Here is a 25,899-nt window from a genome sequence, read left to right on the forward strand (position 1 = left end):
TAGAAAATGTCTTTACTAAAATTATTCTTCTTTTGATTCATATTTCTAATGACTTTGGCTCTCATTTAGTGATAGTAATTTTAGTGATAGAAAACAAACTAAAGAGGCTTTTGTTTTCTGCCCTCACATTTGGAACCTCCAATAATTTCATTAACACATCTTAATAAATATCTGTCCTTTCCCAAAGCAAATATTAACTTGATAGAAGCTAGCACTTATATTTTATTTTTCTCTACTCACTTGATATATTAATTTAGATTTCTATAAAGACACCGTGAGTTCTGTCAAGTCTTGGGAAATATCCAATGGCTCCAAATTATTGGGACCCTAAGTAGCATAGGCTGTAAAATGCTTATACTCTTCATACATTTTAAGATTGTGAAGGAATTTTGAAACTAATTGAAGTTAGGAAGAGGGTATCTATTCCAGCTTTTATCCCTAGAATTACAATGGGATTCTACGTCTCAGTTTTTTCATCTGTAAATTGTGAGAACTGAACTGGGTGATCTTCATGGTTCATTCCAGTTTTATGATTTTTTATTCTAATGTAAATGCTTTTAAGATTACTACTTATGGCTGGGCGCAGTGGCTCATGCCTGTAACCCCAGCACTTTGGGAGGCTGAGGTGGGCAGATCACAAGGTCAAGAGATCGAGACCATCCTAATCAACATGGTGAAACCCCGTCTCTACTGAAAAAAAAAAAAATGGCTGGGCGCAGTGGCATGTGCCTGTAATCCCAGCTACTTGGGAGGCTGAGGCAGGAGAATCACTTGAACCCAGGAGGTAGAGGTTGCAGTGAGCCAAGATGTACTCCAGCCTGGGCGACACAGTGAGACTCCATCTCAAAAAAAAAAAAAAAAAAAAAGATTGCTACTTACATTGAATAAACAAAAAATATTTTAATAAAAAAGTTAAAATGTACAGAGGTTATTTGTTCAACACATATTATTTGTGAGATCTTCATAAATAACCTATTATACCTCCTACGTTAAAACATTTATACTACATTTAAGGTTGCTAGATTTAGCAAATAAAAATACAGGATACCCAGAAGAATTTTAAGTTTAGAAAAACAGCAAATAATTTTTGAGTTAAAAGTGTCCCATGAAATACTTGGGACATACTTATACTAAAAATATACCTACTATTTATCTGAAATTCAAGTTTAACTGATACTCCTATATTTTATTTGGTTTATTATAATTAAATTTTCATTTTCTACTAGCTTATTATAATTTTCCCATAGACAAAAATCATACTGTTTAAAAATTGTCTTTTGCCATTTTCTTCCAGTGAATTTTCAGTAGTTATTTTGTAGGTATTATTTAAGAACAACTAAATTCATTTTTGCTTTGGACTCCTGAAAGATGTGGTTAAGAATGAGCACAATGTAATATTAAACATCTGTAATTTAAAATGTTGCTCCAATATGCAATATTCAGTATCGAATATGTAATACTCAAGGTAGTGAAGGAACAATATGTTTTGCATAATTTGGATTCATTTAGTGTCCTTCTATTTTTCACATAGATTTTCCATTTTTCAGAGAAGTATAAAATATATACTTTTTAAAAAGTGCCTTATGACACTACAAACATGATAAATAAAAGGAAAATTTGAACATTTGAATCACATCAAAATGAAAACTTTTACTCTGTGAAAGATCATGTGAAGCAAATGAAAAGATCTGCTACAGCCTGAAGAAAATAATTTCAAACCATATTTTCAACAAAGGCCTTACATCTAGAATATATAAAGAACTCTGGGCCAGCACGGTGGCTCATGCCTGTAATCCCAACACTTTGGGAGGCCGAGGCGGGCTGATCACGAGGTCAGGAGTTCGAGACCAGCCTGACCAACATGGTAAAACCCCATCTCTACTAAAACTACAAAAATTAGCCAGCCATGGTGGTGCGTGCCTGTAATCCCAGCTACTCGGGAGTCTGAGGCAGGAGAATCGCTTGAATTCAGGAGGCGGAGGTTGTAGTGAGCCGAGATCATGCCACTGCACTCCAGCCTGGGTAAAGAGCTAGACTCCGTCTCAAAAAAATAAAAAAAGAAAAAAGAAAAAAAAGAAAAAGAACTCTTGAAACTCAATGGTTAAAAAAACTCCAATTAGAAAAGGAACAACAGACATGAAGAGAGGCTATATAAATGGTAAATAACAGTAGCCATTAGGGAAATACAAATTAAAACTACAATGAGACACTGCTACATACCTGTCAGAATGGCTAAAATAAAAAATAGTGGTAACACTAAATGCTGATAAGGATATGGAAAAACTGGATCAATCATACATTACTGCTGGGAATGTAAAATGATACAGACACTCTGGAAAACAGTTTGGCAGTTTTTAATACAAGTGAACACGCAACTACCAGATGACCTAGAGAATTAACTTCTGGGCATTTATACTAGAAAAATGAACATGTATTTTCACACAAAAACCTGTAAACAATTGTTCATAGCCCCTTTATTTGTAAAAACTGGAAACCGTCCAGATGTCCTTCGATGTGGAATGGTTGGACAAACTGTAGGACATCCAGATCATGAAATACAAAAAGGTCAAACTATTAATACACATAACCATTTTAATGGATCTTAAAAGAATTATTCTGAGCAGAAAAAGCTAATCGCAAAATGTCACATACCCGATGGTTGTTTTTAGATAACATTCTTGAAATAATGCAATTACAGAGATGAAGAACAGAATAGTTGTTGCCAAGGGTTAAGGAGGATTAAAGGAGTGGGTGATTGTAGCTGTAAAAGGGTCACCTAGAGGAGTCTTGTTGGTGGAAAAATACCATTTTTTCTCTCTGCTCCCACCTGATACAGCACGTCTGACATCAGATGTGTGAGGATATCTTCCCATACACTAAGCAATTCTCTAGTGGACACCAACTGGGTGTTTTAAAATTTAACTCAACTCTGACACTATCCACCCAGAGATAGCATCAGATCCTACAGATGAGGACTCAGTCCCACAAAACTGCCCCCACTTCAGATACCAGTCGAAAGCCCCAAGTTGTGACCTGTGCTTCTGACTGTCTGACTATAAGTCAGAGTTCTTGCGACCTCCTCCTTGGATTTGATTAATTTGCTAGAGTGTCTCATAGAACTCAGGGAAACAGTTTAGTTACATTTACCCATTTATTATAACAGATATTACAAAGGATACACATAAACAGCCAAATGGAAGAAATGTGTAGGACAAACTATGTGGGAAGAAGCATAGAGCTTCCACATCCTCTGTGGGTGCATCACCCTCTAGGTACCTCCCCATGTTCAGTCATCTGGAAGATTTTCAAATCCTGTCCTTTGGGAGTTTTATGGAGACTTCAATACATAGGCATGATTGAATACACGACTGGCTATTGGTAATCAACGCAACCTTCAGCAACCTCCATCTCTCCTCTCCCCTGAAAATTCCAGCTAACTACATGCTTGGTTCCCCTGGCAACCAGCCCCCTACCTGAGACAATCCAGGATCCCACCCAGAGTCACCTCATTAGAACAAAAGATGTTCCTTCTGTTCATCTAGGAAATTTCAAGACATTTAGGAGCTGTTATGTCAGATGCTCCTTTCACTCAGGCTTAGGATGTCTGTATCAGCAGCCAGGGTGAAAGAACAAATATTAGAAGAGAAGATTGTTCTAGTTCCTTTATCTACAAGGGTTTTAGGATATTTCAGGAATGAGAAGCAGAGGCCAAATACATATTTCACAGTATCACACTGTGGTGATGAAACAGGTTTTTACCTTGGTGGTTGTGGTAGTTCCATGAATCCAGATGTAAAAAATTTACATCAAGTTATACACACACACACACACACACACACAAAAGAGTGCATGTAAAAAGAGTGCGTGTAAAACTAGTGAAAAATGAATAAGTTCTGTAGATTGTTCCAGTGTCAACTTCCTGGTTTGAATAGTGCACTGTAATTTTGCATGATGTTACCATCCAAGAAAACTGGGTGAAGTTTAAACAAAAACTCCATGTGCACTTTTTGCAACTTCCTGTGAATCTAAAATTATTTTGAAATATAAAGTTTGGAAAAATCTGTCCTGAACAAGGTATTTGTTTCAAATAGCTTTCTGAGATATTATATTACCTCAGAGTGTTTATTATAAGCATTAGCAATCATGTTACTCTTAGTATAAATAAAATATTCAGACATAGCCTGCTAGATAAGCCAAATTTCTGTAAACTTTACTTCTGAGTAACTTTCCCACACTTTTAAAAACTGTTACGCTGAATTTATTTCTGATTAAAGAAAGGAGAAACAATTTCACTTTAAATGAATATACGTTGCCATTGTGCATATATTGATAACTTCTTGGATGCATTACAACACTCTTTTTTCTTCCTCCTTTCCAATAGTTCTCATTTTCATTAAAAAAAATAGTTGAGAGAAAACCTGCTGTACTTCCGGTCTAGAAATGGATTCCATGACCAAGGTTAAGTCAATTAAAATATTCTATCACCCTGGCCATAGTAATTGGCTCCGAGATTTCCACAAGACTAACTTAGGCAATCAAAGGCAATGTCAGTAATTTGAGAATCTATAAATAAAAACGTCCTTTGTTCTCTGTAGAATTTTTGTTGATTTGTTTCCTTGTTATGTTTAGGGTTTTTTAATGGAAGTCACTTCCCCCATGTGGAAAGTCAATCTCAGGACACAGCTATACCACACAAGGGCAGGACTGTAAGACAGAGAAGCCCTGATCAAACAAAACCTAAAGCCAATGCAACCTCTAAACTTTCAGGTAATAATATTCTTTTTTTATTATTATTATTTAATTTTTTTTGAGATGGAGTTTTGCTCTGTCACCCAGGCTCACAGGGTGGAGTGCAATGATGCAATCTCGGCTCACTGCAACCTCCACCTCCTGGGTTCAAGAGATTCTCCTGCCTCAGCCTCCTGAGTAGCTGGGATTATAGGCACACACCACCACGCCCAGCTAATTTTTGTATTTTTAGTAGAGACAGAGTTTCACCATGGTGGTTAGGCTGGTCTCAAACTCCTGACCTCATGATATGCCTGCCTCAGTCCATTCTTTTTGTCTTTTTAATTGAGATGAAATTTACACACCTTACAATCAGTCTCTAGTCTAATCACAGTCTATTTATTCTAATCACGCCCCTATCACCTGGCAATCACTAATCTACTTTCTGTTTCTATAAACTTTCCTCTTTTTAATACTTGATATAAAAGGAATCATACTATATGTGAGCTTTTGTGTCTGGCTTCTTTCACTTAGCATGTTTCAAGGTTTGTTCAAGTTGTAGGATGTATCAGTATTTAATTGCTTTTTATGGTGGAATAATATTCTATTCCATGTGTACACCACAGTTTGTTTATTTATCTACAGATGGACTTTTGGGCTCTTTCTACTGTTTTGTTTTATGAACAATCCCGATATGAACATCTGTGTATAAGTTTCTGTGTGGGCATATTTTTGTTTCTGTTGGGCATATACATAAGAGTGTAATTTCTGGGTCTTATGGTAATTATATGTATAACATTTGCAAAACCACCAAACCGTTTTCCACAGAGACTGCACTAGTTTATGTTCTCACCAGCAATATACAAGTTTCTATTTCTCCATATTCTCATCAACGCTTGTTATTTTCTCCTTTAAAAAATTATTATAGTCATCTTAAGGCTGTAAAGTAGTATTTCATTGTGGTTTTGATTCACATTTCCTTAACAACCAAGGAAATTGAAAAGTTTCATGTACTTGTTGGCCACTCGAAAATCTTTTTGGGGAAATGTCAAGTCCACTGCTCGTTTTTTTTAATTGGTATGTTTGTCTTTTTAGTTGTTGAGTCACAGGAGGTTTTTATGTATTCTGAATACTAAACTTCTGCCAAATAAATTATTTGCAAATATTTCCTCCCATTCTGTGGTTTTTCTTTAAACTGTCTTGTGTTCTTTGAAAAACAGAAGTTTTTAAATTTATGAAGTCCAATTTATTCATTTTTTTCTTTAGTTGCTTATGCTTTTAATGTCAAGAAATCTAATACAAATCTGAGGTCATGAAGATTTACCCCTATGTTTTCTTCTAATACTTTTATACGTTTAGCTGTTACCTTTAGGCTGTTGTTCCATTGTGAGTTGAAATTTATATATGGAGTGAAGCAGCAATCCATCTTTATTCTTTTCCATGTGGTTATCCAGTTGTCCCAGTACCATTTGTTGAAAAAACTATTCTTTCCACAATTGAATGGTCTTAGCATCCTTGTTGAAAATCAATTGACCATAGATGTTTGGGTTTATTTCCACACTCTCAATTCTGTTCCACTGATCCAGATGTCTATTCTTATGCCAGTATCACACTGTTTATGTCTTTTCTTAGTGAGTTTTCAAATAAGAAAGTAAGTGTACCCTTTCTCTTTTTCAATATTGCTTTGGCTATTCTGGGACGCCTGAAATTCAATATGAATTTGAGAACCAGCTTTTCCATTTCTACTAAGAAGCTCACTGGAATTTTGATAGGGATTACACAGAATCTATACATCGAATCTATCATTTGGAGGAATATTGTCATCCTAACTATATTGTCTTCCAATTCATGAAAATGTGGTGTCTTTTTATTTAATTAGATCTTTCCTCATTTTCTTTCAGCAGTGTTTTTAATTTTCAATTTATAACTAGTTCACCTCTGCTATGATCTGAATGTTTGTGTCTTCCCAAAGTTAACATGCTCAAACCTAATCTCCAAAGTGATGGAACTAGCAGGTGGGGTCATTGGGAAGTGATTATGTCATGAGGATGGAGCCCTCACGAATGGAATTAGTGTCCTTAAAACAGTAGCCCCAGAGAGCAGTCTTACCCCTTCAACCACGTATGTATACAGTGAGAAGGTGCCATCTATGAACAGGCATAAAAACAGACATGTAAACAAATGGAATAGAATAGAGAAGCCAGAAACAAATCCACAAACCTACAGTGAACTCATTTTTGAAAAAGGTGCTGAGAAGATACACCACAGGAAAGATAGTCTCTTCAATAAATGGTGCTGGGAAAACTGGATATCCATGTGCAGAAGAATGAAACTAGACCCCTATCTCTCACCATGTGCAAAAATCAAATCAAAATGGATTAAAGACTTAAATCTAAGACCTCAAACTATGAAACTACTACAAGAAAACATTGGAGAAAATCTCCAGGACATTGGTCTGAGCAGAAAATTTTTAGAAAGGAAGAAGTAAAATGATGTTTGTTCATATATGGCGGTATTCTAAATGTTGTACATCCTGAAGAATACAGACACACACACACGCACACACACAATTAAAGCTAATAAATTTGGCAAAGTTGCAAGGCAAGATAAACATAAAAAATTCAGTTGTGTTTTTATACACCAGCAAGAAACAACCCAAAACGAAAATAAGAAAAAGAAAATCTATGTATAAGAACATCTAAAAGAACAAAATACCTAAGAATAAATCTCACCAAGGCAGTTGTGTTAGTCCATTCAGGCTGTTACAGCAAAAAAGCATAGACAGAGTGGCTTATCAATAACAGAAATTTATTTCACACAGTTCTGGAGGTTGAGAAGTCCAAGAGTTGGTGCCTGGTGAAGGCCTGTGTAAAAGAAAAAAAAATATTTTTTTCTCACTACTCTCACACTCAACAAAAAGAACTGTGATCAAATATTTGTGTATGTGTGTGGAGAGCAGCTTTCTTCACACATCAGGAAATTCTCCAGTGGACACCAACTGGTTGTGCTATAGTTCAATTCAATTCTGACACTAGCTATTAGAATATAGCTAGTTGAGGCCTCAGTCCCAGAAGACTGCCTCTGTTTCAGACACCAATCAAAGGTAGTAGATTGTCACCTATACACCTGACTGGCCAGTTACAAACTGCCTTTCCAGGGACACCCCCTCCTTAGGTTCAGTTAACTTGTTAAGATGACTCAAAAGACTCACTGAGACACTTATTTACATTGATGAGTTTATTATAAAGGATATTACAAAGGATACAGATGAACAGCCAGATGAAGAGATGGATAGGGCAAGATATAGAGGGCCTCGAAACTTCCATGCTTACTCTGGGAAGTCACCCTCCCAGCACTTCAATGTGTTCAGCAAATCAAAAGCTTTTCAAATCTTGTTGTTCAAGAGTTTTATAAAGCATGCTCTCCGAGTCCTCTCACTTCCTCAGAGATTAGTGGGTAAGGCTGAAAGTTTCAACCCTCTAAATTCTAACCACTTGGTCTGTCTGGTGATTAACTATATCCTGAATCTGTCTAGGAGACTCACCCTAGTGAGTAACTTCGTTAGAATAAACTCAAGAGTTATCAAAGGGGCTCATTATGAACAACAAAAGATATTCCTATCACTCAGAAAATTTTAGGAAGTTTAGGAGTTTTACGGCAGGAAAAGGGGACAAAGTTAAAATATATTTCATATTACACCACAGCCTGTTTTATGCTAGTACAATGCTGTTTTGGTTACTTTAACGCTGTAGTATAATTTGCAATCAGGTAATGTGATTCTACCAGATTTGTTCTTTTTGCTTAGGATAGCTTTGGCTATTCTGGGTCTTTTGTGGTTTTGTATAAATTTTAGGATTTTTTTTCCATTTCTGTGAAGAATGTCATTGGTATTTGGAGAGAGATTGCACTGAATCTGTAGATTGCTTTGGGTAGTATGGACACTTTAACAATATTTTTTCTTTCCATTTACAAACATGGAATATATTTCCTTTTTAGCGTCCTCTTCAATTTATTTCATCAGTGTTTTATAGCTTTCATTATAGAGATCTTTGACTTCTTTTGGTTAAGTTAATTCCTAGGTATTAAATTTTATGTGTGGCCATTGAAAATTGATTACTTTTTAAAATTTCTTTTTCACATTGTTCACTGATGGCATGTAGAAATGTTACTGATTTTTGATTGTTGACTTTATATGCTGCAACTTTACTGAACTTGTTTATCAGTTCTAATAGTTGTCTTGTGGAGTATTTTAAGTTTTCCCAAATATAAGAATCATATCATTTGCAAACAAGGATAATTTGATTTCTTCTTTTCCAATTTGTGTGCCCTTTATATCTTTCTGTTGCCTAATTGCTCCAGCTAGGACTTCCAATACTATGTTGAATAACAGTGGTGACGGTGGGCATCCTTGTCTTCTTATCTTAAAAGAAAGGTCTGCAGGTTTTCACCATTCAGTATGATACAAGCTGTCGGTCTGTTGCACATGGCTTTTATTATGTTGAGGTATATTCCTTCTACCCTCAGTTTGTGGAGGGTTTTTAATTATGAAGTGATGTTGGATTTTATCAAATGCTTTTTCAGCATCAATTGAAATGACCATATGGGTTTTATCCTTCATTCTGTTGATATGATGTATCACATTGATTGCTTTGAATATGTTGAACCATCCTTGTATCCTAGGGATAAATCGCACTTGGTCATAATGAACAATCTTTCTGATGTATTCTTGAATTTAGTTTGCTAGTATTTTGTTGAGGATTTTTGCATAAATATTCAGTAGAGATATTGACCCTTAATCAATCTTTCTTTCTTTCTTTCTTTCTTTCTTTCTTTCTTTCTTTCTTTCTTTCTTTCTTTCTTTCTTTCTTTCTTTCTTTCTGTCTTTTTCTTTTCTTTTCTTTTCTTTTCTTTTCTATTCTTTTCTCTTTTCTTTTCTTTTCTTTCTTTCAGTCTTTCTGTCTTCCTTTCTGTATTTCTCCTTTTTTATGTGTCTTTGTCTGGTTTTGGTATTTGGGTAACACTGGACTCCTAGAATGAGTTTGGAAGTATTCCCTCCTCCTCTATTTTTTGGAATAGTTTGAGTAGGATTGGTATCAGTCCTTCTTTAAATATATGATACAACTCAGCAGTGATGCCATCAGGTCCAAGGCTTTTCTTTACTGGGGGAATTTTTATTGCAGCTTTGATCCATTGCTTGCAGGTTTTGGATTTCTTCCTGGTTCAGTCTTCACAGATTGTATGTATCTAGGAATTTGTCGATTTCCTCTAGAGTTTCCAATTTATTGGCATATAGCTGATCATATGAAGTAGCCACTAATGATCCCTTGAATTGGTGTAGTATCTCCTTTTTAATTTCTGATTTTATTTATATGTATATGTTCTATTTTTTTTTCCTAAACTGGCTAAAAGTGTGTCAATTTTGTTTAACTTTTCAAAAAAACAACTTTTTGTTTCATTGATCTTTTGTATTTTTTAATTTTAGTGTCATTGAATTCTGCTCTGATCTTTATTATTTCTTTTATTCTACTAACTTTGGGTTTGGTTTGCTCTTGCTTTTCTAGTTCTTTAAGATGCATTGTTAGATTTTTTGTTTGAAGTTTTTCTCTTTTTGATGTAGGCACTTATAGCTATAAACTTCCCTCTGAGTACTACTTTTGCTGTATCCCATAGTGTGATGATTAATATTGAGTGTCAATTTGATTGGATTGAAGGATGTGAAGTATTGTTCCCGGGTATGTCTGTGAGAGTGTTACCAAGGGAGATTAACATTTGAGTCAGTGAACTGGGAGATGTAGATCCACCCTCAATCTGAGTGGGCACCATCTAATTAGCTGCCAGTGCAGCTAAGATAAAAGCAGGCAGAGGAATGTGGAAGGACTAGACTGGCTTAGTCTTCCAGCCTACATCTTTCTCCTGTGCTGGATGCTTCCTGCCCTCAAATATTGGACTTCAAGTTCTTCACCTTTGGGACTCTTGAACCCTTGACCACAGACTAAAGGCTACACTGTCAGCTTCCCTACTTTTGAGGTTTTGGGACTCAGACTGGCTTTCTTGCCCCTCAGCTATATTTCGTATTAGTCCTGTCCCTCTAGAAAACCCTAATACACATAGGTTTTGGTATGTTATGTTTCCATTATCATTTGTTTCATGAAAATTTTCAATTTCTTACTTAATTTCTTTATTGACCTACTGGTCATTCAGGGGCATACTGTTGAATTTCCATGTGTTCGTATAGTTTCTAAAATTCTTCTTATTAATTTCTAGTTTTATTCCATTGTGGTTAGAGAAGACGCTTAATATTATTTCATTTTTCTGGATGCTTTAAGACTTGTTTTCTGACCTAATATATGGTCTATGCTGAGCATGATCTATGTGCTGAAGAAACAAATGTGTATTCTGTAGCTTTTGGATGAAATAATTTGGAAATACCTGTTAGATCCATTTTATCTATAGTGCAAATTAAATCTGATGTTTCTTTGTTGATTTTCTGTCTAGAAGATCTGTTCAGTGCTGAAAGTGTGGTGTCGAAGTCTCCAGCTATTATTTTATTGGGGCCTATCTCTCTCTCTTTAGCTCTAATAATATTTGCTTTACATATCTGGGTGCTCCAGCATTGGGTGTATATATATTTAAAATTGTTATATCCTTTTGCTGAATTGACCCTTTTATCATTAGACAATAACATTCTTTGTCTATTCTGATAGCTTTGGTTTGGTCTTCAAATCTATTCTGATACAAGTATAGTGAATACTGGGTTTTGTTTTTTTTTGTTTTTTGGTTTTTTTTTGGTTTCCATTGGCATGAAATATCTCTTTCTATCCTTTTTTTAGTCTATGTGTGTCTTTATAGGTAAAGTGTGTTTCTTGTAGGTAACAGATCAGTGGGTCTTGTTTTTTCCATTCATTCAGCCAATCTACATCTTTTAATTGAAGAGTTTCATCCAATTACATTCAATGTTATTATTGATAAGTAAGGACTTACTCCCACCATTTTGTTATTTGTTTTTCTCTAGTGAAGGTGATTTTCACTGGTGATATGATATAGTTTCTTGCTTTTAATTTTTTTGTATCCATTATGTTTTTTGATTTGGAGTTAACATGAGATTTAAAAATACTACCTCATAACCCATTTTTTTAACCTAATAACAACTGAACACTATGGGCATAAACAGACAAACAAGCAAAAAAAAAAAAAAAAAAAAAAAAAAAACTATTAAGGATTCTATGCCTAAATGTTGTCCCCACATTTTTTAACTTTTTGTTCTTTCTGTTTATATCTTATTGTACTGACTATGTCTTGAAATGTTGTTGTAGTTATTATTTTTTATTGGTTCATTGTTTAGTCTTTCTACTTAGGATAAGAGCAGTTTTTACTCACAGTTACAGTGTTATAATATTCTGTGTTTTTCTCTGTAGTTACTATTACCAGTGAGTTCTATACCTTTAGGTGAATCACCTTTAGGTGATTATGTACTGCACATGAATGTCCTTTTCTTTCCGATTGAAGTATTTCCTTAGTATTTCTTGTAGGACAGATCTGGTATTAATGAAATGCCTCAACTTTTGTTTGTCTGGGAATGTATTTATTTATCCTTCATGTTTAAAGGCTATTTTTTGCTGCATATACTATTCTAGGGTAAATTTTTTTTCTTTAGAATTTTAAATATGTCATGCTACTCTACCTTGGTCTGTAAGGTTTCCACTGAAAAGTCTGCTGTCAGATGTATTGAAGTTTCATTGTATATTACTTGTTTCTTTTATCTTGCTGCTATTAGGATCCTCTTTTTATCCTTGACTTTTGGGAGTTTTATTATTAAATGCCTTGGGGTAGTCTTCTCTGGCTTAAAACTGTTTGGTACTCTAAAACCATCTTGTACTTGGATATTGATAGCTTTCTCTAGGTTCAGGAAGTTCTCTGTTATTATCCCTTTGAATAAACTCTCTACCTTTATTTCTTCCTCTATTTCCTCTTTAAGGACAATAACTCTTAGATTTGATCTTTTGAGGATATTTTCTAGATCCTATAGGCATGCTTCATTATGTTTTATTCTTCTTTTTTTCTCCTCTACGTATATACTTCCAACTAGCCTGTCTTCAGGCTCATTAATTTTTTCTTCTACTTCATCAATTCTGCTACTAAAGGGCTCTGATGCATTCTTCAGTATGTCAATTGCATTTTTCGACTCTAGAATTTCTACTTATTTTAATTTTTTTCAATCTCCTTGTTAAATGTATCTGATACAATTCTGAATTTCTTCTCTGTGTTATCTTGAATTTCTTTGAGTTTCCTCAACACAGCTATTTTAGATTCTCTCCCTGAAATCACATATCTGTGTTTCTCCAGGATTGGTCCCTGGTGCCTTTTTTAGTTCATTTGGTGAGGTCATGTTTTCCTGGATGGTATTGATGCTAATACATGTTCTTCAGTGTCTGATTATTGAAGAGTTAAGTATTTATTATAGTCTTCCCGGCCTGTAGTCTTCACTTTGTAGCTGTCCTTCTTAAGAAGGCTTCCAGATATTTGAAAGGACTTGGGTGTTATAATCTAAGCTCTATCTGCTTTACAGAGCACTCCAAGCCAAGTAATGTTGTTGCTCTTGCAGACTTTTAGAGGTACTGCTCTGATGGTCTGGGACAAGATCCATGAGAATTCTTTGGATTACCAGGCAGAGACGCTTGGTCTCTTCCCTTACTTTGTCTCAAACAGATGGAGTCTCTTGCCACCACTGTAACTGTGCTGTATCAAACCTAAAGTCAGCACGTCACTGGGTTTCACCAAAGGCCTGCTGTAAACACTCACTGGCTACTGCCTATTTTTGCTGAAGGTCCTGAGGCTCCACAAATAAGCAAGTGGCTAAGCCAACTAGGTCTGTGCCCTTTTCTTCAGTTCAGTGAGGTCCCTAGGCCCCAGGTGGGTCCAGAGGTGCCACCTGGGGGTCAGGAACTAGAGTTAGAAACCTTAGAAGTCTATGTGCTGTTCTATGGTGTTGCAGCTAAGCTGGCACTCAAACCACTAACTGCAGCCCTTCCCACTCTTTCCTCCTTTTTCCAAAGGCAGAGAAGCCTCATTCCACAGCCACTGCCACCCCAGGCCTCAAGGAGTACCACCAGGTTATAGGTTATGTTCCCTTAAACCCCAAGGTCTCTTAAGTCAGTTTGTGGTGAATGCTTCCTGGCCTGAGACGCACCCTTCAGGGCAGTGGGTTCCTCTCTGGCCCAGGACAGGTCCAAAAATGCTATTCAAGAGTCAAGTCCTGCAGTTAGGAATGTCAGTAGCCCACTTGGTACTCTAACCCTCTGTGCGCATGCTGGTACCTGAAGCCAACAAGTCTCAGAGGCTCACCCAAGGCTCTCAACATAGTATCTGGGTATTGTTAGTGGTTATTTAGGGTCCAAGGGCTCTTCAGTTAGCAGGTAATAAATGCTGCCAGGACTTGGTCCTTTCCTTCAAGGAAGTGGCTTCCCTTATGGCCCAGGTTGTGTCTAGAAATGTCTAGAGGCTAGGGCCTGGAACAGGGGCCTCACAATTCTGACCAGTGTCCTCTCCTGCTCTGTCTGAGCTGGTATACAAGATGCAAGACAAAGTCCTCCCCACTCTTCCCTCTCCTATCTTCAAGTGGAGGGAAAGGGATCTCTCCTGGAACCATGAGCTGTGCAGCCTGGGGTTAGGGAAGGGGAGATGCCATCATTCCCTTGGCTGCCCCCAGTTGGTGTCTCAGTAGGTTGCATACCCCCCTAGTCCCGTCTTTAGGCTTAGTTCAGCACTAGGACTTGCCTAAGGGTTGCAGTCATTATGAGTTAGACTGCCTTTCAAAGTTATTTGGGAACATCAAGTATTGTAGACATCAGTGGCAAGGTTTGTGTGAGAACTCAAGTTTGGACCACTGGGACCAGTGATTCCCCTCTGTTTAGGGCTGGTTTAAATGCTCCCTCTGTGGGTGAGTATCAGCTGAGTTTGGTCTGGTTTTCTTTTCTGCTTCATACGGTTTGACTGTGTCCCCACCCAAATCTCATCTTGAATTGTAGTTCCCATAATCCCCATATGTGTAGTAGGAGAGACCAGTGGGAGGTAATCATGGGGGCAGTTTCCCTCATGCTATTCTTGTGATGCTAAGTTCTCACGAGATCTGATAGTTTTATAAGGGGCTTCCCCTTTTACTTGGTTCTCATTGTTTTCTCTCCTGCTACCATGTGAATCAGGACATGTTTGCTTCCCCTTTCACCATGAAAATAAGTTTCCTGAGGCCTCCCCAGCCATGCGGAACTATGAGTCAATTGAACTTCTTCTTTTTTATCAATTACCCAGTATCAGGAAGTTCTTTTTAGTAGGATAAGAATACATTGCTCTAACAGAACAGCACGGAGTTTAATGCCTTGCAATTGCTGGAGGGGTGGAAGTGCTGGGAGAGGCGTGGCATCAGTGATTGAGGACTGTTTTTGCTATCACTTCTGTACCTCTTTCAGCGATATATGAAGTTAAAACCAGGTACCATCAGTGCTCAACCAATTTTTGGTTCTTATGAAGGTGTTTTTCTATGTAGATTATTGTTAGCTTGTTGTCCTTGTGGAGGGGACAATCAGTGGACCTTCTATCCTGCCATCTTCCTCCACTGACTAAGACAAAATTTAATATCGATAGTTTATTTGGGTCAAAGTTGAAGACAGCTGCCTGGTACACACTTCCAAGTGGTCTTGGGGAATGCTCTGTGCAGCCTTTGGTACAAACAGACTTTTAAAGGCTAAAGGAAACAAGATGTAGGCTGACAGAAAGTTGTCTGACAAGAATTTTCACTAGTTTACAGAGATAACATTGATTAGTGACTGGTTATATATTATTGAACTATTGGGCATGAATTATAGTGTCCAGCATATGGCATTTTATAGTTATTTGGCCTCAGTTAGTCTTGAGCCCACATAGCAGGTGGCTTCAAGAGGTAATTATTTACCTCAAGAGAGAAGTTAGATGACTGCCGTCACATGCTATCACATTTCAATCCTCTCTGGACCTGATAATTAAAGGGAGCATATATTTCTCAGATTAAAACTTTATTTTCTTTCTCAGTTCCAACTATGATTTCAAGGAACATCCCTTGTTTTAACCGAATCTTCCCTAGAAAATGCCAATGGCTTCTGGCAAATTCTGTTCAAAATCTATGGCCCCCTCTTACACAGCAATTTTTTTTTTCTGGGAAAAGATTTATTAAATGGGAAAATGAAATGTTTAATGCAGCATAAAATAATAATAGTGATATATAAATATTGAAACCAGGGAAGTTTTACCTTTCCTTCTGCCCTCTCATTTGGAACCCCTACCCCTTTCTTCCATTTCTTAGGCATTTTGAGAAAATACTTAATAGCTGTGAAATGCAAGTGTACGAATTTAGAAGAAGATCATGAAAAGGCCCAGTTCTTTCCAGTCAATGCTTTCAGAATCTCCACAGTTCCTGTGGTGTCTAACTTACTCATACATTCTTCACACATTTTTTTTTTTTATAAAAGAAGAGAAATAGTTCCCAACACAACAGATTGATTTTTTCATGTGACAGACAGATGTCAAATAAGCTATATAGTTATTCCCTTAATTTTTTTCAGTCCTTTTCCATTTCTTATAACTATTAAAAAACATTATTTTATTTTTGATATTCCTTTTTCTTAAAATGAGAACAGAGTATGATGTGGAGGACTAAATGGATAACATTTTTTAAAGTATCACTGAAAAATACAGGAAATTTTGAAATGATGATCACTTGAGTACAGAGACAGAGTAAAGAATAAAAAAGCAGAAGAGAGAAGGAGGAAACTAATGCACACACATTTACATGGTTGAATTGGGTAAATGCTCAGGGATATTTTGCAGAGAAAATGAAAGCACTCTTCTCCCTCCACTTTGTAAAATATCTTTATGATTATATGTCCACCATTTTGGTAATTCTTACTAATAGTTTTGTAAGATTCTTGTGAGCAAGAAGGAGAATTGTGATGATTAAAAGATATGTCATTTAGTCTGTTTATTACGAAGTCCATTACCATCATTACCAGAGCCTTGGGAATAAAATAAGAACATTAGAGTGCTTTCTGCCAGTGGCTAGTAGCAGATCAAGGGATCTTGTCAAGGGTAATTACACTTATTGTTCACCCACCAAAAAAATCCCAAGTAATTTCCAGTAACAGTCTTAAAACCTATTTTCTCTCGTTAGCCATTTAATATGATAAATTCAAAGACTTTCAGAATAAGAATGCACAAGGAACCCTAATTATTAAAACTGGATTTTCAGCAAAGGTTTTACATTTTTCTCTAAGTACTCAATGTGATTAAATATTTATCAGCTGAACCTAAGAAATGCCTGCAAACCCAGTGTTCTGTGTGCTCACTTCATGGCTCCCAGAAGGTTTACATTGCTGACAAGCTACTTATTGTATAAATGTTAGTTGGATTTGAAGTGTCTGATACTCCGCAGCCATTAAGGAGGCCTCTAGCGGCATTCATAAAGGCTGGCCACGTAGACCTTCCTTTTGCATTGTGAAAGATTTTAAGAGAAATAGACTTGGGCTGTCCTGCTCCATCCTATGCTATTGTTTACCTCTCACTTCCAGCAGGAAGAGAAAGCAGTAAGGCACAAACCTGTAACCACTAGAACAAGCATCAGCTGAAAATTGCTAATAAATAAGCAGATGCACCATGTAGAAGGATCTACAAGAATGGCTTTCCCTATGAGTGCAGTAAACCAACCACATGCATAAAATATAATAGGATACATTGCTGCCTCTTGAGGTTTTTATTGTTATCCATAAAACTTCACTACAAAATGTTCATTTTTTATATCCACTTAATTTTAATTTTAAAATATTTATGTGATACAAGTACAGAATAGTTTCCATCTAATAAATAGTTCATGTTCTGAAAAGTAATTAATAAACAATATTATAAATCAAAGTTGACACTCCAAGCCAGGTCACAAAAGAAGTTACACATGCTAGAAATATAGTAGTTTTTCAATATAATTGCTGAATTTTCTTACAACATTGAGTATTAATGAACACATTAGTTAATGATGGAGCTTTATATCACAACTGTTTAACTTTTTTTAACTTTTTTTTGAAAGAAGGCTTTCAAAAATAGAAAACATTCTTAAAATATCTGCTATGACTTACTCTTCTTATGACATTGAGCTGTTATTCTGAGCATTCTCTTTATGATGTGCTGATAATTTTTCAAAAGTGTGGGACATAGGGTTTTATGGGTACTGCTTACTCTTTTGGCACATTTTCCAAGTCTCTTGATGTACCTACATAACCTCTACAACAGTATCATGAGACCTTTTTAAAAAGATTATTTAACAAATTTACACCAGAGCATTTTTTTCCAAGTGATAACCTTACCCTCTAGAAATGCATCTCTTTTCTGTTGCTCTTAGTGACTTTTGCCTTTATAACACTCCCCTAAAATATAACCAGATATCAAATAGTTAGAAAAAGTATCTGAAACTCAAAAATAAATGAAAGAGATTATTGAGTGTTCTTTAAACACAGCATTGGGTTTGACTTTTGATATGGTTTGGTTGTGTCCCCACCCAAATCTTATCTTGAACTGTAGTTCTCATAATCCCCACATGTCATGGGAGGGACCCAGTGGGAGATAATTGAATCATGGGGACAGTTACCTCCATACTGTTCTCGTGATCGTGAGTGAGTTCTCATGATATCTGATGGTTTTATAAGGGGCTTTCCCCCGCTTCACTCTGCACATCTCCTTGCTGCTGCTATGTGAAGAAATACATGTTTGCTTCCCCTTCCACCATGATTGTAAGTTTCCTGAGGCCTCCTCAGCCCTGCAGAACTGTGAATCAATTAAACGTCTTTTATTTATAAATTACCCAGTCTCAGGTATGTCCTTTCAGCAGCACGAGAACAGACTAAGACAACTTTCTATTGACTGAGCCATTTACAGGTCTGAAGAGGAAGAGGTTAATTTGTAGATTGTTCTAGTAGAGATGTGAGGTAGACAGTATAATGACCAATCCCCATCCCTGACCAAAGATGTCCATGTCTTAATAATCTCTGGAATCTGGGAATATATTTCCTTACATAGTAAAAGAGACTTTGCAGAAGTGACTAAGCTAAGCATCTTGAGATGGTGAGATTAGCCTGGATTATCTGGTGGCCCTTATTTAAGCACAGAATTCATGACATTATGTCTTCGTCTTCTGGAAACTTCACATGTGTTGGCTTGAACAGAACCTAGGCACAGAAAATACTGATGTATTTTAATATATATTTGAAACCTCTGGAGAGTGCTTTTCAGATGCTCCAAATTTTAATTTTTGAATAACCTTTTTATATTCATATTTTATATTTATATTCATGTCCATATTCAGTACTTTGGGGGTTTGGAGCAGAGCTGTTCTTGGTGAGGAGCTGAAACCAGAAAAGTAGTGATTATACAATTTTCTTGCCAATAAATAGATGAGTTATAATTTACTTAACATTAGCATAGTACATTTTTATTCTTTTGTTAATTTTATTTTTTATTTTACTTTAAATTCTGGGATACATGTGTAGAATGTGCAGGTTTGTTACATAGGTATACATGTGCCGTGGTGGTTTGCTGCACCTATCAACTCATCATCTAGGTTTTAAGCCCTGTATGCTCCCCCTCCCCTTGTCCCCCAACCCCCAACAGATCCCATGTGTGATGTTCCCCTCCCTGTGTCGATGTGTTCTTATTGTTCAACTGCCACTTATGAGTGAGAATATGTGGTGTTTGGTTTTCTGTTCCTGTGTGTGTTTGCTGAAAATGATGGTTTCCAGCTTCATACATGTCCCTGCAAAGGACATGAACTCATTCTTTTTTATGGCTGCATAGTATTTGATGGTGTATATGTGCCACATTTTCTTTATCTAGTCTATCATTGATGGTCACTTGGGTTGGTTCCAAGTCTTTGCTATTGTAAATAGAGCTGCAATAAACATATGTGTGCATATGTCTTTATAGTAGAATTATTTATAATCCTTTGGGTATATACCTAGTAAATGCTGGGCCAAATGGTATTTCTGGTTCTAGATCCTTGAGGAATTGCCACACTGTCTTTCACAATGGTTGAACTATTTATTGGCTTTCTGTGTTGGACTCATCTTTTCCCACAGTCTCCTAAATCAAAGGCACTTTCACATGGGCTTCAATTATTTAAGTTTTAAACTAAGAATTAAAATAACTCCCAAGGTAATTTTCAACTCTTAATCTCCACATGTCATTTTTATTTGGTCCTAACAACAAAAACATAGAAAATTTCATGTTTTTAGTCACCTACTAATCCACTTAACAATCATTTATTTAGTGCCTGCTATGTGCCAAACACTATTTTAGGTGCAGGGAATATGGCAATAGGTAGTAGGCTCTACTAACGTAGAGTATAAGTGCTAATGGAATAAGAAGACAATAAACAAATATACAAATTAATATAAGTATAACGTCAGGTTGCATCATTGCTACTAAAAACATTTAACAGGATAAAGGATAAGCAAGAATCCACTCCAAAATGACTCAAGGACGTCTTTTTAGAATTAATCATTCTTAATCCATATTTTTCTCTAGTCTTTCAGGATTTTCACTTGATATATCCTGAGATTTTAATTTATTCTTCACAGTTACACTAGTTCTTTGCTTTCTTAAATCTATGTTTAAATGAAGCTGCCACTTGAATTACTTTGAAATGAACTAGCTCTACACTCTTAGAAAAACTAGAATATAGTCATTTATACAAAGGAATGCTACCATTGTCTATGCTCTTGGCAATACAGATGAAGAGGCACAGGTCACTAGTATAATAGGCAAAATGTAAGGCATGAATTTAGCAATGTAAACATTATTTCCATGTTAGCATCTCCTATGGCTCTTGTTCTTTGGGGCAAAACATTGTTAGCGCCAATGATTCTTCCCTCTCTGAGAGTGATCTCTGATCTACCATGCTGGGCCTCCAATAATTATTTTTAGCATATCACTATGCACTCTTTTCTTATCTGAATGGTCCAGCAATGGACTCCTGATGTAAGCTGGGCCAAGCCAGCTTTCCTTCTTTCTCTCTCCAGATTGTGATATTTAAAATAAATGAACTCAGAAGCAGGACATTGTTACAGCTGAGTATTTTGAAATGACAATTGTCCAGTAAGGTTTTTGAGCACACATACTGGGGTGTGGAGTAATGTACTGCCTGATTCTTCATTATCCAACCATTTTCTGGGTTCCAGGAGACAGCCTAATGTTATTCACAAAACTACACTTTGTAATTTAAGCTAGCAAAAATCTTTTGTGCTGCTTGTTTTCTCAGCAATAGCATTCTATTGACTTTTGTAATTAGAGAGCCGTTGCAGATTGAGTGTCATGTGTTTGAGATCCTGAATGGCTTAGATCTGCAAAGCACATTTCTGTGATCAATAATATTGTTAGTGTTCCATTATTCACCAGCCTGATTTGCTTTTGGCTTCAGACAAAAGCTGATGGTGTGAGGAGGAGGGAATAACACAGTTAGTATACATCTCCATATCGTACATGATCAAAATAGATCTGTTGTGAGCACACATGTGGAAGAAATGTAAATGATTTCTGTGGCTTAAAACATGTTCAGAAATAAAATATAAACTAAAATAAAAGGAAGGTTGATTCAAAACATAAAAGCTTCTGGAACTGTGCTCTTATGGTTGCCATTAGCCATACATGGCTATTGAGCACTTCACACATGGCTAATTCAAACTGAGATGGTCTTAGTGTAATATAAACACTAGATTTCAAAGACTTAATATTTACAAATAATTTTTATATTGATTTCATATTGAAAAGATAATATTTTGATGTGTTGGGTTAAATGAAATATTACTAAGATTAATTTCACCTGTTTCTTTTTACTTTTTTAATGTGGCTGCTGAGAAATTTTAGACTACATATATGGCACACATTATCTTTCTGTTTGACAGGGGCACTTCTAGACTCTGTAGAAATAAAATCATCATTCTTTAAAGGGAAAATTGACAGCTCTTACTGAGTCCTAAAAGACTTCCCCAGCGTAGCTATTAAGTGATTACAAATGTAAAGTGGTGCAAAATGTAACCAAGATGAATTTAGGACTCTGCTCAGCCTCCCCTCACTCTGAAGAAGCCAAAGTGAGGACAGTTGTCTTTCCTGGCTCAGGCCTTTAGTCCTCTGAGAGTGCACTTAGAATTTTAATTCAAGCACTAAAGTACTTCCTGCTGCTGGGAATAAAAACTAAGGACATAATTCCATGCAATAATTTGTATATGTGTCATCAATTTTTTTATGAGGGCTTTTCCAAGACACAAAAAATACATTTCTTTCTTTTTTTTTTTTTTTTGACAGAGTCTTGCTGTATTACCCAGGCTGGAGTGTAGTGGTATGATCTTGGCTCACTGCAACCTCCACCTCCCAGGCTCAAGTGATTCTCGTGCCTCAGCCTCCCAAGTAGTTGGGATAATAGGCATGCACCACCACACTTAGCTAATATTTGTATTTTTAGTAGAGACGGGGTTTCACCATGTTGGCCAAGCTGGTCTCAGACTGCTGACCTCAAGTGATCCATCCACCTCAACCTCCCAAAGTGCTGGGATCACGGGTGTGAGCCACCGTGCTGGCCAATTTATATATTTCTATGTTATTTTTATTGAAGAAGTTTCACTACTAGGGCTCAGAAAAATCAGGAGCCAACGACCTTAGAATGAACAAGAGAAGGCATCCCATTTTTGCATGGATTGCAATATACGGTGTCACAGACCAAATGATATTCCCTCCACATATATAAATAAAATACTTAGAAGACTTTTAAATGAACTTTTAAATGTTTTTTGGGCATTTTTGTCTCGTTTCCAAAATAATTCCTCTTTTATTCTTTATTTCCACATGTAGTTTCACTTTTCATTACAGCGCCTATCACTACTTGACATGAAATACATATTTGTTTAATACCCACTTATGGTCAGTCTCCCTTTTTAGAATGTAAGTGTTTTGAGGACAGAGGCCTTGCTTTATACACTGTGGTATCTCTCCATCAATTACAGCATCTGATGCATATTTATTTCTCAATAAATATATGCTAATATGTTACAGATATCATTATGTTACCTTACTCCAAATTCACAACACTACTGTGGTGATTCATTGATCTCAATATTCTAAACCCCACCATATTTATAAGCAAGGTTGCCATTTAAAGTCTGAATCAAACATCTGTTTTCTGCTGCTTTTCTGAGTGTCCTCTGTCTGATGGTGTGAAAACAAAACTCTCATTATAGGAAAACAAGTTGTCTCTGGATATTTCACACAAAGAAAAGGAGCATTTAAAGTGGCAGAAAAAAGTAAAGATCTCTCAACTGGCTAAGAAATTTTACCCCAAAAGTATTGCTTTTAAATCAAAATTAGTTTTAATATTTTCCCTACCCTTACCTTTATCTAGGTCCTGCCTTTCAACAAACTCAGAAAAGGATCAAATTCTTCTTTGGAATTTATCTTCTCTTTTTTGGTTTTCTCTATGCACAGTGTTAAGTATGTTACAATATCCTCAGTTGTTGCTTACTCCATTCTCTTAAATTACTAGCGATTTTAGCATTCGTGAAAGAACTACTATGTATTCCATACCAGCTCCTGGCAGGTGGCGAGGTGGCATACATAGAAACTCCTCACCATCTTGCAGCTGGCTACCAGGTAGAGGATGCAATTTGGCTGCTGGCCATTGCAATTTTGTGGCTTACTGCCTCTAATATCATGTCAGAAATTTGGGGCAAAATACACAATTACTCTGATAAGTCCTCTCTGACTTTCTTTCTTCCACTTGTCTCAGAACAACAGCTCTTATCCCCTTATCAAGATCAACTTTCATATGTCACTCGCAGATAAAAATAAGATATTTCTCCAAGACTTACTCTGAGAGGCAGTGTTTCTTCTACTCATGATAGATGGCATTAGGTGCCCACAAAGGGAGTAATTTTTTTTTGTTTAGTCTCACCTATAAATTATTATAAAACAAAAATTGGCATTTCAACCTCAGGTAAAACTTATTAATTTGTATTCCTTCAGCATTTATACTTTAAAAAAATATCTTAACATTTTTAGTATGAATAAGGTTATATTATGAGGATACAAAGCACATAAGTGGACAGTCTGAAGACCAGCAAGAACAATAAGTAGTTCATGAAAGGAATTCTGAGAGCCCAAGCTTAGGCAAAGGCAACTGGAATAAACAGGACTTAAGCGGGATATGGAATCAAAATGAGTTGACTTAGTGATGACAGTACAGTTGAACATGACTCCAAGGTTTCTAGCTGGGTAAAATGGGTAGGTGGTGCTTCTGTTCACACTAAGATAAACAGGAGAGTCCCTTTACACACTGGAGACATCCTGGGATATCTTACCAACAAACATGAATTCATCTACCATCAACATGCCTTTATTTCCAAACCTGTGTCTCCTGCCCCCATATGTGTTTCAGGCTGTAAAAAAATGTGAAGTTGCCAATGGGACAGTTCATTTAGATGGTCCCCAGGTATCTCAAACAACATTTCCAAAAACCAAGTCACCATCTCATTCTCCTAAAGCCATTCCTCTTTTTAAATTCCCAATCTCAGGAAATTCCTCTATCACTTAATAAGAAACAAAAACTATTATTTCTTCTTATCTCTCATCCCCCACTTCCAAGTCATCATCAGATTATTTTGATTCTATCTAGTATCTCTAATGCATCCATTTTCTCCCATGCTTTTGCTATCTTAGTTTATATAAAGCATGATCTTACTCCAGGATTAGGCAACAACCTAATTTCCTTTCCTTCCAGTCTTTGCCTATTTCATTTTCACTTGCCTTCTAGTCTTGCCAAATTCATTCATGTCCATAAATTATGTTCCTAAAACACACGCTTGTTCATTTAAACCTTTTACACAGTTCTCGGTGGTTCTCAAGATAAATGTGATCGCCTTACTGTGGCTTCTGATTTCTATAAGAGATGGCCCTTGTCTACCCTTCCACCCTTGTCTCTCAGCACCACTCTTCTCCCAAATAAGCCTTCCCAACAATCATGCGGCACCATTATGACCCTCTACATGGCAACCACGGGCTATTCATGGCAACCACCAATTACCTCTAGTGTCCAATACTTTTAGAGTCAAGTTACATAAGATCAAGAACTGTCTATGGATTTGGTAATTAGGACCTTATCGAGAGCAATTTTAGATAAGGAATAAAATGAAAAACTACAGTGGCTTCTGGTGTCAGACAAGGTACTGAGGAAATGGTAACAGAAAGAAATGACAACTCATCCACCTCATAAAGTACTTACTGAACTGACCAAACACATAATAAGGTAGACACTGAATTGGTCCTTGAAATTTAGGTAAAATTTAACTAAGGAGACACTGTCAAGAGTGTTCCAATCTGACTCTAGCCAAATAGCATCAGAAAAGCAAGGAGTTGGAAGAAAGAATGCTGTTGGCAAGAGGGCAGAGATGATCTCAAGCAATGTTGTAATATTAGAGCTTAAAACAGGAAATAAAAAATAACAAGAGATCATGAAGAGGAAAGAATCAGACCATGGAAGGCCTTGTTTGCCATGTCAAGTTAGGTCTTATTTTCTTAGCAGATAAAAAGCCATTGAAAAGTTTAAAGATGAATAGAAATGGAACCTGACTTTAATTTCTGATAGATTACTCTGACTGCAGAGCAGAGGACAGCTTTGAGGGGAACAAGACCGGAGGCACAGAAGAAAACTGGGAAAGAAGGAATACAGAGAAGGGTAGACAGAATCCAGACTTTTATTAAGTCCAAGTAACCGCCTGGTGACCTAGATAGGGCAGGCATTGTTATTCTGCTTCTATAGTTCAGGTGGCAGAAAAGGAGAGATGAAGGTGATACAATTGATTTCTGGCAAATCTGAAAAGAAAGCACAAATGTTCACTCACAGCCTAGTGCACTTAGAGCTGGCAACCTTGAAAATTTCATTATTGAAGGATTTCAATTAGAACAGTTTATGTGATCAATTCAGCTGTAGACCCGTGGCTGAGGTTTCAATACAAACTCCTACTTGTTTGTTAACAGATAGATACAGAAAGAAAGAAATATAAATGCATGTATGCCTGGGTTAGTAGTATACATACATATATTTCTAAGTTTTGTCCACTG

Source organism: Chlorocebus sabaeus, chromosome 15 (genome assembly GCF_047675955.1).
Source record: "Chlorocebus sabaeus isolate Y175 chromosome 15, mChlSab1.0.hap1, whole genome shotgun sequence".
Classification (NCBI taxonomy): Eukaryota; Metazoa; Chordata; class Mammalia; order Primates; family Cercopithecidae; genus Chlorocebus; species Chlorocebus sabaeus.